Source organism: Solanum pennellii, chromosome 11, assembly GCF_001406875.1.
Source record: "Solanum pennellii chromosome 11, SPENNV200".
Taxonomy (NCBI): domain Eukaryota; kingdom Viridiplantae; phylum Streptophyta; class Magnoliopsida; order Solanales; family Solanaceae; genus Solanum; species Solanum pennellii.
In genome coordinates this window covers 18,127,203-18,141,722 of record NC_028647.1, presented here as the reverse complement: position 1 = coordinate 18,141,722, position 14,520 = coordinate 18,127,203, and positions in this window count along the sequence as shown.

The following is a 14,520-nucleotide window of genomic DNA, read 5'->3' as shown; positions in this document are numbered from 1 at the left end:
TTTTAATCCACTAATCAATAAATTATTCCTACATGCTTCATTAATAAAATAAATAAACTCTGCATCCTGTCATAACCCTTTGTCCTTCAAGTAATTTTTTGCCCTCTAAATTGAATCATAAATGTTTATACATTTGTATGTTCAGACACTTAGCATGAGACCTTCACTATTTACTATATGTTTGCTATCACGTTAATAGCGGAATGTAGAGGAGAACTTGATACTTTACATGTCAAATGTTCAATATTTTTTTGTTGCTTGGTGTTTAGGATGACCTTATATTTTATTTTAGTCCAAATCACCCTACTAGTAGTCCTATACCTCTTGGACCTTAAGAGGGAACGATAGGAACATTTTAGGATGAAATGCATGCGGTGGTGGGGTAGAGGTAGCTTGCCCTATGGATATGATGACATCGACACGATCTAAATGACAAACATTCGTTTTGTTTGTCCTTATACAGAAGCTAACCGAAATAAAATTAAAAGTAGAGTGTGGACCCAAAATTTTCTCAGTCTACCTTCCCTTTTTATCCCTTATTTACTTTAATTACATTTACTTGTGGTAGCTTAACTAAAATAATTAACATTTTTTCTCATTTATCTGTTTGTTTTCTATCCTCTCGCTTATCTCTAAAATTTTAATGTAATATTTTATTTATTTCTATCACTTAGTCTTGCATATTTAACTAATTAATTTAAATAACAATGTTACTCTAACTGTTTAATATTATTACCTAGACATCATGTTTTAAATTAAATATATCATAAATAAAGTAATCATACTTGCTAGTTGTAACTCCCACATAAATTGCATAGATACGACCGAGATCCAAATTTGTGAACCTTAATAGATGTCTAACACCTTCTCTTGAAGTAATTTGAACCCTTACCCTGATCTCTGGTTCTTTGACTCTTGTTAGACTTAGTTAGGTTAGATAGGTGCCCTAACACGCCTTAATTCGTTTGGTGACAAATCTTCGAAATTTCCAAATTTTAACAGAGTTGGTAGGTCCTGCATCAAAACCCGTTTTGTGAAAAAATATGGCGCGAGAGAATGGCAACTCCGCTGGAGATATTAGGGTCTTACCATTACGTGTTCATTTGATTTATGTGGGTTTTACTTTATTTGGTCATCTCAATATTTGTTTAGGTGATTACCATTTTTAGTTATTATGTTTTTTCCTTATTTATTGTCTTTTTTCAATGTTTTACCTTTTTCTCTCTTCCTTATTTGTTTATTTTCATGCTTCACCCTTTCTCGTTCCCCTTATTTGGCTACTTACATATTTAATCACATACCCCCTTTCCCTTATTTAAATGATTTTTAATATGTTTATATGATTACCTTCTTTTACTTATACATGTATTTATTTATTTATTTATTGCTTTTATAAACTGCTTATGAGTTACTACTTTCCCTCTAAATACTAGATGCTTACTGCTTTGACAAAACTGGTATTCCGCTCATACTTTCCCCAATTGGAATCCCTCTTCCATTTTATTTCACTTTTTACTGTGATGTTGTGCGTTTGGACCTCTCACAAGTACTCGGATTTTCTTCAAATACCCATTATAAAGAGTCGCCATATGTGTGGACGGAATGATAGTTTTACTAACTCAAAACCACAAGTCTCTCGCGTAGATTCCCTTTCAAGTCCGTGTCAAGACAACTCTTAGAAGTCCAAATTAGGTGATACATGTTGCATAAGTCCTAGGTTGTTTGACCTTTGATGTCAATCCACATAATTAGTAGCCACTCTATCGTATTAAGAGCCCCAACATCCTTTAGACAAATTGCATATTTATGTGTCAATGTAATCATAATAATTAAATTAAGCCTAATTTTCCAAAATGGAGTTTAAAAGTTGTTTGTTTTTTTATTTATAGAGTCATAGATGATTTCACCTCCCTAAACCCTCAAATGGTCATAGAATTACATACTTAGGAGCTGGTGGATGGATATGAAGAGAGACCTAGAAAGAGAGATTCGTCAGTTTTTGGGTGGTATTACCTTTCTTATCTTCGTCATACTGAACATTCATCTGACTAGGACCTTGTGAGAATTTTGGGACCCTGTGAGGATTATTTTCAAATTTGCAGATTGTGACAACGCCAATAATTTAAGAGATTAGTGGTTTCATCGCATTGTCATACCATGAACGCGAAATGATGGTACCATATAAGCTATCACCAAAGGAATTTATAAAAAATATGGGGATGAATTCTAATCCAAGATTAGTTTATTTAATCCTTAGGTGGACTCATTTAGACTTCTATACACACGATTTGGACGAGATGATAGCTACTACTCTTTTAGCGATGAATTTGAGTGCTCTATTGAAGAATGGGAAGAAGTATCGCTTAGATGTCTTTGTCATTTCCCTATTAGGATATTTGGTTTTTCCTAAAATAAGGGGAAGAATCAACACATTTTAGAGTTATGTGGTTCAAGACTTAGCTCAAAGAGAGGGAAAACCTAGGAAAGCTATAGTGCCCATGATCCTGGTGGTTATAATGAGAAGTATGTCAGCATGTGTCGATGATAGAATGTTCTTCGAGGGATGCAACCTTCTACTGCAATTATGGGTTATGGAAGGCTTCCACAGGCGATACGATGTGGTGAACATTTTCTTTTTTAAAGGCAACAAGATTGAAAACCATTCAAGAAGAATGGTACGATTTTGTCGTACCTGTAGGATTTGTAGATTGGCAGATATTTTTTAAAGAGCTTGAGAGTCATCGACTCCAATGGAAGCTCCATTGGTTGTCCACTCCTAATGCCATAGTAACAGGGGACGTCCGATACTTCATTGAGCTTATTGTCTTAAAGGGTTCAACCATATGCGCCTCTTCGAGTACTTCGTCAATTTGGCCGAGCTCAAGTCATACCACTCAGGTCTAACATGGAGCAGTTTAAGTATGAGTTTCGACTAGATAAACCATAGGTACACAACATACTTCGACAATGGGAGCATGTGTTGACTATTCTTATGGGTGCACGACAGGCTTATGCATACATGAGTATTACATATGGTTCCTAATAGAGTCTAAAGGTCCAGAAATAAGCAGAAAAGGACACCATGTGCTCATCAATGAAAGGAAAAACATATGGGCACGCAATATGTTGAACATTGGACAAGAAGTATTTCCCTATACAAGAAGTCAATTGGCGCCAAGCTCTTGGAATCAATATCGCCAAGATTTCAGAATTTAGGGTGATTTCCGCCATGTTATCCCTTTTCCCTTAGTTTATTTCAGTTGTCGATTTTCAGTTATGCTGTAATGTTTAAATTTTATTATTAATGAAAATTGTTTTATTCCTTTTAATATACACTCCAATTGGCAAACAGGCTCGAATTAATTTATTGTGCACCACTTATGTGCCATTAGGCCTACCTGTTGCTCAACGAGGCTTCTTTGCATTTAGGGTGTTTATATTAAAAATAATGTGTTTGATATAGCTGTTTATACAATTTTCTAACTTGGCCTTTGTTTTGCTTTTATTTGTTGTTTAACCTTCCCCAATGTTGATTTATAGACCATGGTTTATCACACGCGATCAGAGGAATCTCTTCCTTCTCTCCCGACTGAGGATCGTAAATGAAATAGGAAATGACTAATGGAAAGGTTTTGTGCAAGACTATTGAAAAGAAGTGTCTTTCAGTCAAGTTGGTATCAAGCCTTGAGAAGAAAATAAAGAAGTTAGAAGAAGAGGTGTTTGATATATGTGAGTCGTACAAGTTGTTACTCTCCGCCAATCCTACTTTGGTGAAAAACATTGAATATGTCACCTTTCACAAGTCAAGCCACTCTCCTAAATAATCCTCCACCTCACCCTACTTCTCATCCTCTTCCAAGTTATACCATTTCTCACAATCAACCAAGTTTTATTCAAATGCCTCCAAAGAACATCCACTTTCCAAATTATCAATATCCTCCCCAACATCATTCTTCTAGACCTCAACATCGTACTCCACACTCGGAGAACAGTATTATGCAAGCTCCTCGATATGAAACACCTTTGCACCAAGTTCCTTGGAATCATGCGCCTCTCATACCATTACCAACACTCCATATCAAATGTCTCCGTACCAAAGGTCTCCACTGCCATATCAACAACCAACATATACGTACACAATTCCAAAGTCATCACTCGACCGTATATTCGCAAAAAACCTATTCAAGGTTGAGAAGAAGCATGGAAAAATTTATACTCTTTTGGCTGATCTATAGGACAAATATATGAAGAGTTGAGGATGGTTGGACACATATATCCTATTAATTAAATAAGGATTAATACACGTGCATGGTGGATTGAACCCTCTAAGGTTTGTGCTTATCATTCAGGAATGAACGGACATACCATAGAAGAATTTCATGACCTGAAAGACAAGATTCAGCAATTGATCTATACTAAGATCATACGCTTGGAGGACTTTACATCAAAGAAATTACAACTATGAGTGTGCTAAAGTCCATTTGAACCTATTTTCGAATAAGGGTTGCGCCATTTAAGTTCATGTTTTCTACTTTCAGATACCCATGATAGCTTATGGGTAATAAGTTGGTCAAAATCGGTCATTTCCATTATTGGTGAAGAATGCTATGCTCTTTGTTATTTGGAACTATGTTAGAACTAATTCCCGTTTAAGAGGGGATACTTAGGCACTCCAATGGAGGTTCAATCTTACATAATAAAAACTTTCATTTCCCCTATATTGTGTAACTAGACAGAATTTTTGAGAGGGTCTCAAAAATTCCATCAGAAAGACATCTTTTGCAAAATGATGAAATCGGGGAGTTACAATCTACAAAATGAGAATTGCAGAAGTTCTATACTAGGGAAAAATTTTGAGGGGTTGACCTCAAAATTTTGAAGATACTTCGAAGGAAATTCGAGTAGATATCAAAGGAGTATACTGTGTCAAATCATGGATAAAGATCAACCTCACCATTAAAATAACTATTTTTCTTTGAATCCATAAAATACTAGTATATATGCAAAGGCAACTTACACATTGCTTTGAGTACGATAAATTGTCACTCAAAGGCACATTGTCCTTCCAACAAGGCAAAAGATCAAACTATTGAGCCCTACATAATGCTAATCAATGGAATTTGACCCTTCCAACAAAGAAAATGTCCAAGCAACTTTACGCCCTTAATCAACTATTATGCATGTGCCCGAACTGCATTATGCCCGAATCACATTGTCCACGACATTGAATTATGCTCGAGAATCGCATCGTACCCTAATTGCATAATGCACGAAGAATGCATGTGTGCGATATTGCATTGTACCAAAATTACATGTGCCTGAACTATATTATGGCTGAATTGCATTTTGCCCGAAGATTGCATGGCCTACTAACATCATATCATGGCCTAAGGATTTAATTTCCATCTATCATGACCAGAAGGTATCATAGTCTAAAGGCATCATTTTCATGGCCTGCAGATAACATTTTCATGATGTAAGGGTACACTTTTGCTTATCATGTCTTTAGACATCATAGCCTAAGACATCATCTTCATAGTCTTATCGAAAACATCATGGTCAATATGGGAAATTGCATCATGTTTACCTTTATTGTGTATTTGATATATTTTACCTAATCATATTACATATTAAGATTCGTAGAGATTGACATTTTACATGTGTGATCATCTCCCTCTCGGCTACGATTATCATGCTTACATCCATCGCGATAAAGGCCCTATCATTCACTACTCTTATTGCTCTAATTTATCTTAACCTTGCGCAAAGTTGGAATTTCCCTCGTGATATTCTCGCTACATTAATCTTATCCATCCAAGCCAATATCGTGTTCTTTTGAATATCTTGCCGCTTTTTCAATTTTTAAGAACCTCGTCTGTTCCTGAATCTAGAACTACGTAAAAACGACCTGAATCTCGTACAACCAGAGATATGTAGGCAGCTCAATACCAAATCCTTGGTTGTACTCTTTTTTCAACTATACATCGCTTCAATTGATCCCACTCATCGGTTGGACAAAATCGGCTACCAAATCAACGTTGGTTGCCCAAAAATTCATTCTTCATTACCAAGAAACAAAAGGGCAACTCTTGACTCCCAATTTTGACCTACCTTTAACCATTTTTAGGGATGCTATTCTATTAAAGACGTATTTTGAAATTTGTTTTAATTTTAGAATTTTAGTTGATTTTGCTTAAAAATTTATATATTTTAGTATGTTCACTTTATAAAATTATTGTAAATACTTCAAAAAATTTATTTTATTCAAATATTCTAAAATTTAATTGATTTTAATTATAAAATATATTATGATTTTGGTAGTATTTTAATTGAATTACATTTCTTTATGTTTCTCTAAATAATTTAAATTCTAGCATAACTTATTTTAATTTCTTTCGATTCTAGTCATTTCAATTATGGCCACATAGTCGATTGTAATTATATCCCTTTATGATCTCAAATTCCCAGATCTTTAAGAACCTCATCTTTTAATCTCATCCGTCCATACTAAAAAAAAAATCATCCTTCTATACTAAAAATAAATCATGATCTAATCCTAGCCTTTCATCTCAATTTATTTTAAGGGTCAGGATTAAAACTCCATGTCTTCCCAATTTAATACACAAAAGACCAACACCTAAAGATTTTTTTCACATTCTTCCTCCCCTTTCTCTATCTACAGCCCACCGCTCTCTCTCTCAATTCTTCCCAGTGGAAATCGCCACCCCCAAGAGGTGCGGCGACACTCCTCTCTCCGTCGCTTCCTGCCTCTCGTCTTCTTTCGTCCTCTCTCCCCTCTCTTCTCCATAGGGAGTTTTGGTGAGGAGCAACAGCTACCAACCTCTGGGGAACGACCAACAGCAGCGACAACTGGCAGAGACATAGTCGGCGACACCATCAACTCCTCCAAACAACAACACTTGCACGGAGTTAACAAGCAGCCAGCGAGCTCCAACCTTTCACCTCTCTTTTCTGGCGAAAACTAACTTGTCATCCAACAGCTCCTCTCATGGCATGCCGACGAACATCAGGTTCGAGCCAGAAGATGACGGGTCTCTATGATCCGTACGGGTATATTTCATTCAAATTATTGTATTATTATTCTAGAAACTTTGTTTCTCTTTTCATTATACATGTTGGGTTTGATTTTCAGAGGTTAAAATGTCTCTGCATGCTCCATTTGGTCTCAAATTGAGTTATTTTTATGATCTAAATCATGTCCTCGTAATTTTGTAATTCCCTGTATTGTTAAAATAAGATGCATTCACTTGTAATGTCATATATTTCTCTTAATAGTAGTATTTCGGTTTATTACATTTGGAATTACTAGTTCTTGATAAAGTTCATAAGCTAGAGAACAGATGATGCCCTTAATTGATTGTTTTCTTAGCTTAATAGAATTGTTTTGTTTAATATTGTTTGGCTACAACTCTTAAAGTGGAATTCTGTGATTTTGACTTACCCTTAATTGTTGTATTAGGATTGTTACTTGTTAGTATTTGAAAAAATATGTGAGAAATTGTGTGAATTTGTTCTCATAATTTTTCTCTAATTTTAGTTAATTTTGCATTTTAATTTATTCTTCAAATTTGGCGTTTTAATTATTTGTTGCTCATAATGCTATGCCATCATGCTGATATAAGATTTCCATAGATTGTTAATTAGTTTGCCTATCTTATTTAATTCATGGCAATCTCTCTTCCCCATGGTAAGTCTAAAGGCACATATTATTTCTTTCCTTAAATTTTTATTACTGACTTTTACTTTATATTTTTTATAGTGCTGACATTTATCTCTCCTTCAATTAATATTTGTCTTGACTTGATTTATTTGTTTATTTATGGTAATATAATATAGGTGAATATTTCATTTAATTAATTATTACTTTCCTTATATGTACTAACTGTTTTACATTACTATTATTTTAATTAATAACTAATATTTCATTGTCCTATTTAGTGATCTTATATTTGGTAAAAAAAAAATTAAAATAAATCTAATTTTGGTTCTCTTAAAATAAAGAAATAGTATTAACTGATCTTCTTTCCATTAATATTTGGCTTGATTAACTCTTACATTGTTTATTTATGACAACTTTAATTATTTCCTCCTCATATTTAGTTAGTCATATATTTGGTAAAATATATTAATAATAAAATCTGATTTGACTCTTCATTATTAAGGAAAAATAATATTACTCTTCCTTATTTATTCTTACTTGCTTATAGTTTGTAAAAAATAATTATTTTCTGCTTTGACTTTCCTTTAAAATGTGGAAATATTATATTAACCTCAAACTATTTATTTCCCTTATATGTTCCTCCATCTTTGCTATATGAATAGGATCACTCCTTTCACTATAATAGAGTCACTTTTATCACAAATTCTACATTATTCTTAACTGATCCTCTCTCTCATTGCTCATACTTGAATACTAATAATATTGCTCTACTATTAAAATAAATTAAGATTCCGATAAAACATTCAAGTGTTTTGTTTGCTACTTTGTTGTGTTCAGGTCAAAAGTGGAATTACGCTTTCTCTATTGCTGATAATCTATTATGCTTAACTGGTTAGTGTTCTTAATTAGTATTTATATTATTTTGCATTCATATATTTATGCAAGTTTGTTTTTCTATTTTTTTTTCTATATGTATGTATGTCTTACTTTGTCTAAAATAAATATTATTACTTGGGTAGTGTATTACTATCTTTTAGAGGTTTTAAAACTTGAAATTCAGGATGAAAATTAGCTATAGATGAGATTATATAATTTATGCATTTTGATTTCATTTTGTTAATTATTCGTAATATTCATATAACCCTCCAACTCTCTCTGTATATGAAATAACTTGGGTATCGTCTAAAAGGGGGGTGGGGTGGGGTATATGTGCTAATTGTTTCTTTTCATTTGTTGCTTAAGTTTATTTGTTATTTGTGGTTGCTCAAGTCCATATACCTTGAAATTTATTAGAATATATCGTAACAATTGGCTTAAAATCAATCATGTTTAACTCGATCATTAACTAATTTAATGTAAATATATATAAAATTTGTGATGATCTTGAACTTTTCAAAAATCTTGTTTTCTATGCTAATATTTCGGAAATTGATTAATAATGATTTAGATACCATGCATCTATGTTTTCTGAAGAATATTATAATTTTCATCATGCTTGCATTTAGAAAATCATGCCTATTGGTGTTGTTTTAATGTTTTGAGTTTTTATACCATCACTTAGAAACCATGTCTATAGGGTCTAACTAAGGTAAAATGTTGACAAAATTAAATAATATTTCTTGTCAAAATTATTCTTTAATAACTTTCAGCATTTTTTAAAATGAGATAAATTTGCAAATATGTTTTGCTTACTATAAAAATAATTTTCTGAATTTATCTTCTGCATGTGTTTTATCCTAAAAATCTGTCATTCTAATCTGCCCAATTTAAATCTACTTAAAATAATTAATCTTCCGCATCGTAATTAAATCTTTTGCCACTTAAAATCAGCTACTATAAATTTTTGTATTTATTAAATTGATGGCTATCTAAATTTAATTGCACATTATAGTCTAATCTGCTATCACATTAACATGTTATTTTTTGCATAATATCTCACTTTAAATTTGTTGTCCTAATAAATTATTGCTCGAAATATATCAGTCTCAGCATTATGAAAAATTTTCTGGGAACTTTTAATCCACTAATCAATAAATAATTATTGCATGCTTCGTTAATAAAATAAATAAACTCTTCATTGTGTAATAACCCTTTGTCCTTGTAGTAATTTTTTCCTTCTAAAATGAATCATAAATGTTTATCTGTTTGTATGTTCACGCAGTTAGCATGAGACCTCCACTTTATGTGTCAAATATTGTCCAATCTTTTTTTTTCTTTGTATCTAGGAGGTACTTATAATTTATTTTAGCCCAAACCATCCTACTAGTACGCCAAGGCCTCTTGGACCTTTAAGGGAACGATAGGAACATATTAGGACGAAATGCATGCGGTGGTGGGGTAGGGGTATCTGACCCTATGGGTATGATCACATCGACTCGTTCTAATTAACAAACATTGGTTTTATCTGTCTTTATACAGAAGGTGATCGAAATAAAAATTAGATGTCTAGCGCTATCCAAAAGGTCTCTCAGAGTCTCCCTTTCCTTTTTGTCCCTTTATTTGCTTTAATTATATTTACTTGGTACCTTAAGTAAAATAATTAATATTGTTTCCTCATTTATCTGTCTATTTTCTATCTTCTTGCTTATCTTTAAAGTTTAATTTAATGTTTTATTTATTGTTATTACTTAGTCTTGCATGTTTAACTAATTAAGTAAAATAACAAAGTTATTCTAACTAATTAATATTATCACCTAGCCTTCATGCTTTAAATTAAATAAATCATAAATGAAGTGACCATACTTGCTACTTGTAACCCCCCACATAAATTGCATGATAAACAACAAGGACCCACATTTGTGGACATCGAGGGATGCCTAACACCTTCCCCTCGAGGTAATTTGAACAGTTACCCTAAACTCTGGCTTGTTGACTCTAGTTAGACTTAGTTAGGTTAGATAGGTGCCCTAACGCGTCTTAATTCGTTAGATGACAACTCTTCAAAATTTCCAAATCCCAACAGAGTTGTTAGGTCGTGCATCAAAACCCGATTTGTGAAAAATGGGGCGCGACACCTATAGATTTCAGTAAGTTCTTTCCTCGCGAGAAGAGGTAGGTGAAGATTGAGGAGCTCATAAAACTTAGGAAAAATAGCATGAAAGTAGAGGAGTATTCCTGGTGTCTAACCCTTGAGATAAGAAGAGTAGGTTCGTTACCGGTGTATCCGGCCTACTTAAGTTAGAGTGTTGTACAGTGATGATCCATGACGATATGAACCTATCGTAACTTTTTTTGTATCCTCAATCTATTGACGATTCCAAGCTTAAGAGGATGAATTTTGATAGGAAGAGGGGTAGATCAAATGAGCAAGGTCAACCCAGGTTCAAGAAGAGAATCAAACAAAGATTCTTCAAGTTCTCTTAAGGGTAACTAAGAGAGAGGGTGGATATCAAGTTGTTAAACCTACTTACAACAATTATGGAAAGAAAAATTTTGGGAAGTGTCTAGATGGTACTATAAGGAACTATGATTGTTGAAAGAATGACCACACAGTTAGAGATTGCCCTACTCTTTCTACTAGAGAAAGGGACGCCAAACAAAATCTTAATTGTCCAGATCTTGATGATAAAAAAAAAGACTCATTTCCATGCTATTCACGCAAAGGAGGTTAAGGGGGCTAATTCAGATGATGGTACCAATAAGTAATATTTCCTTCTGTTGTAAATATTGTGTTGAAATTCCTTATGTTGTGAGCATGATAGTTTTATATTGGTTTTACCTTATGTTGGGGATGTCATGATAAATAGCAAGGTTATGAGAGTTCTTTACCGTTATCTCTTGTCTCTTCCTTCTTACTCAAACTTGATATCTAGAGTTTCTTGGAGCTTGTCTTATGTTTTTAAGTAACGAGAATTAATGAGTTTTTCCATGGCTTCTTGATGTTACACATGTTTTAATTAAATTATTTTTATGAGGATAAATGAGTTTTCATGAATGTGTTGCTCATGTTAGTATGCATCTAGTAATTAGTTTAATATTATTTGGAGAAGGAAGTTCCTCCTGTGAAATGAAGAATGTGAAGTTTGGATGCATGATGAGTTTGTAGATATAGTTTCTAATTGCTTGTTGTGTTTTAAGCTTGTGATATGGAGTTGATGTTTCCTCCTAGTTGTGTGCTCATATATTGATGTTGCATGCTTGATTGTGGGCTTCTTAGTCTTGTTTCATTACCCTTGATGTGTTTAGATAGTCATTCGAGGAAGTATGTCCCCAAGTGGGAGGTAACGTAATAACTCATAATGGAATAGGAAGAACTAGAGCATCATATATGTGTTTGATTTTTTTAACTTGATTAAAGTGATGAGAAATGAGACTTTGAGTTTAGTTTGAAGTGTTTTGAGGTCAAACATCAAGCAACGAACAAGACATCTGGAAATTTGTCCCTTGAAGTAGTGTGTTGTAGTGTCTTGTCGTTGAATTTTGGTGTGTCGTTTGAAGGATAAAATGAAGGAGAATGGTTCCTACACTTAGATCATCGCGTCTAGGTGTTAAACATTCGGGTACGGCGCCCCAAGGACCACCCAATGGGTCCTTGAGGAGGACCCCATCATTTGCGAAGAAGCTTCCAAGGCAACATGATCTACGACCCCAAACCACAGCCTGTAGATGCATCTATGGCTCGTGGGTCATCGGAATGGAACAATCCTGAAAGGTCCTAATATTTTTGAGTCTCTTACAAAAACCACGGACCCAATCTACGTTCATTAGACCAATACATCGTAGGTTGGCAAGCGTGGTTTGGCACTATGTTTGCTCGTGCAAGCTCGACCAAGGTGGGGGTGAATCTCTTTTAAAGTGCATGGATGGTTAATTTTGGTGTTTTTAGGTATTTTAAGAGAACTAAAACAATTAAAAGGTTTTATTGACTTTATTATTTCATACCCCAAAAGTTAGAACACTTCTTCCCAAAACTCTCTCTCTAACAAAACTCCATTAGAGTTGAAGAACTAAAGGTTCCAAAGTATATTTCTTCAATGTTTTCAAGTGATTTTTGTGTATTCGTATCTAATAATCTATGGTGATACTTTTTCCTTGATTAATCATCCATTTAAGGAGGCCCCTTAAAGTAGATTTCAAAGCGTTTCAAAAGGTCAAAATCCTACTTTCTAATCTAAGCATGGGTTCATTGGTAAGACACTTTAAAAGATTTATATTGATGAATTAAGGTTTGGTTGGTGTTTTTGAATTGATTTTATATGAAAACCTTTCAGGAACCCATGTCTTCCTCAAAACCCTAAACTGAATGGAAATTGGTTGGTTATGACTGTATATTGAATTGCATGTGATAATATGAAGTTAGTTTATGGATCTATATCATTAATTATGTCTTATTGTAATGACCCAAAAATGAAGTACAATGAACTATAGCCTTGATTTTTGGGCTAGTGTGACTTTAGGTTGATGTGTTGACTGTTTTAGGACATGAATGGATCATGTTATAAGCCTGCAAAACTGACCACTTAGTGATCCTACTGGAAAATTGCGTAAACCAAGTGTGCATTTGGCGAGTCACCTAGTACAGTTTGCGAGCTCAATGTTCCAAAGGGATAACTAGGTGTATTATTTCCAACCTGCTTGGCATGTCTACCTTCTCCCCTCCAATCGCCCAATATTCAATGCTTTCAGCAAGTTTACTGGAACAAATGGCGATCCAAGGGTACACTTGGAGAGTAGCCTAGTTCAGTTTGCGAGCCTAACTGTCCAATGGGCGAACCAAAACGGGCAAGGACTGAAATTTAAGTTACAACTTGTAGGGTCAAATTCAAATGATTATATCTCTTAGCACAATGTTAATTTGGTGAAAAATTAAATATCAAATTAAAGGTCTCTAAGTTCTCTTTTCAACGCCACTGAGTTTGTGCGATTCCGACCATGAGGTAAAACGTTATGCGCAAAATATTAAAGTACTAACCATTTATTGAGCTTGCTGGTCAAATGGGCTGAACCAAGGGCCATTGGGTGAAATTCAAGTGTCCTTGGCGAGCCAAGGTGTGTCAAAGGGCGTTCTTCAGCATGGGGAAAGTATGTTTTTATGTTTTATGTTAGTTTCTTGTCACGACCGGAGTCTAGACCCCACACGAGATGGGCATCGTTGACCTCTCAGAGGTTGCAAACAAGCCTATATACGTCATTGTTACATCATCTAGGTTAATTTTAGCAGAAAATTTTGAACTTTTTGTTTACTTAGACTTCATAGTGAGAAACATTGAACTCGTATAAGACTATCTACATAAACTCATAAGCGTTTCAAGACAACCATCTAATATCAAGATAATCAAATGAAAGACATAGTCATATCTGCATAAAAATATAGAGTTGCAAAAATGACACCAATACAATATCTGAAAATAACTGGGAAAGAAACACTATTGGAACATACTCCACTATCTCATGCCTACATCTAAGCTAGAATATAAAAGATAGGCATCCTCGAAAGCAAGAGGTCCTACCAAGTACGGATGAATGCTCCACGTACGGATAAGTTCAACGTAGTCTCTGAAGCTCTAGTGTTCACCTGCACCTGCACCTAAAAGTAGAGAGTTGTATGGGATTAGTGTACACTTGTACTAAGTATGGGTATATGCAAGCACACACCAAGAACATGCATGATTAAGAAGAGCTCTCTCCTAACAATATGAGTTATGGAAAGTAAATTCAGTGGACTTGCTAAATCGGATTAGGAAAGTCATGCTATGAGAGTAACATGTATCATCATACATATCATTTTGCAAACAACACATATCATATCACATAGCTGATATCATTCCTTCATATTCCATGAGACTTGGGATCAATGGATTGACATTAAGACTTCCCAAAATGAGGGCTCAACATATGGG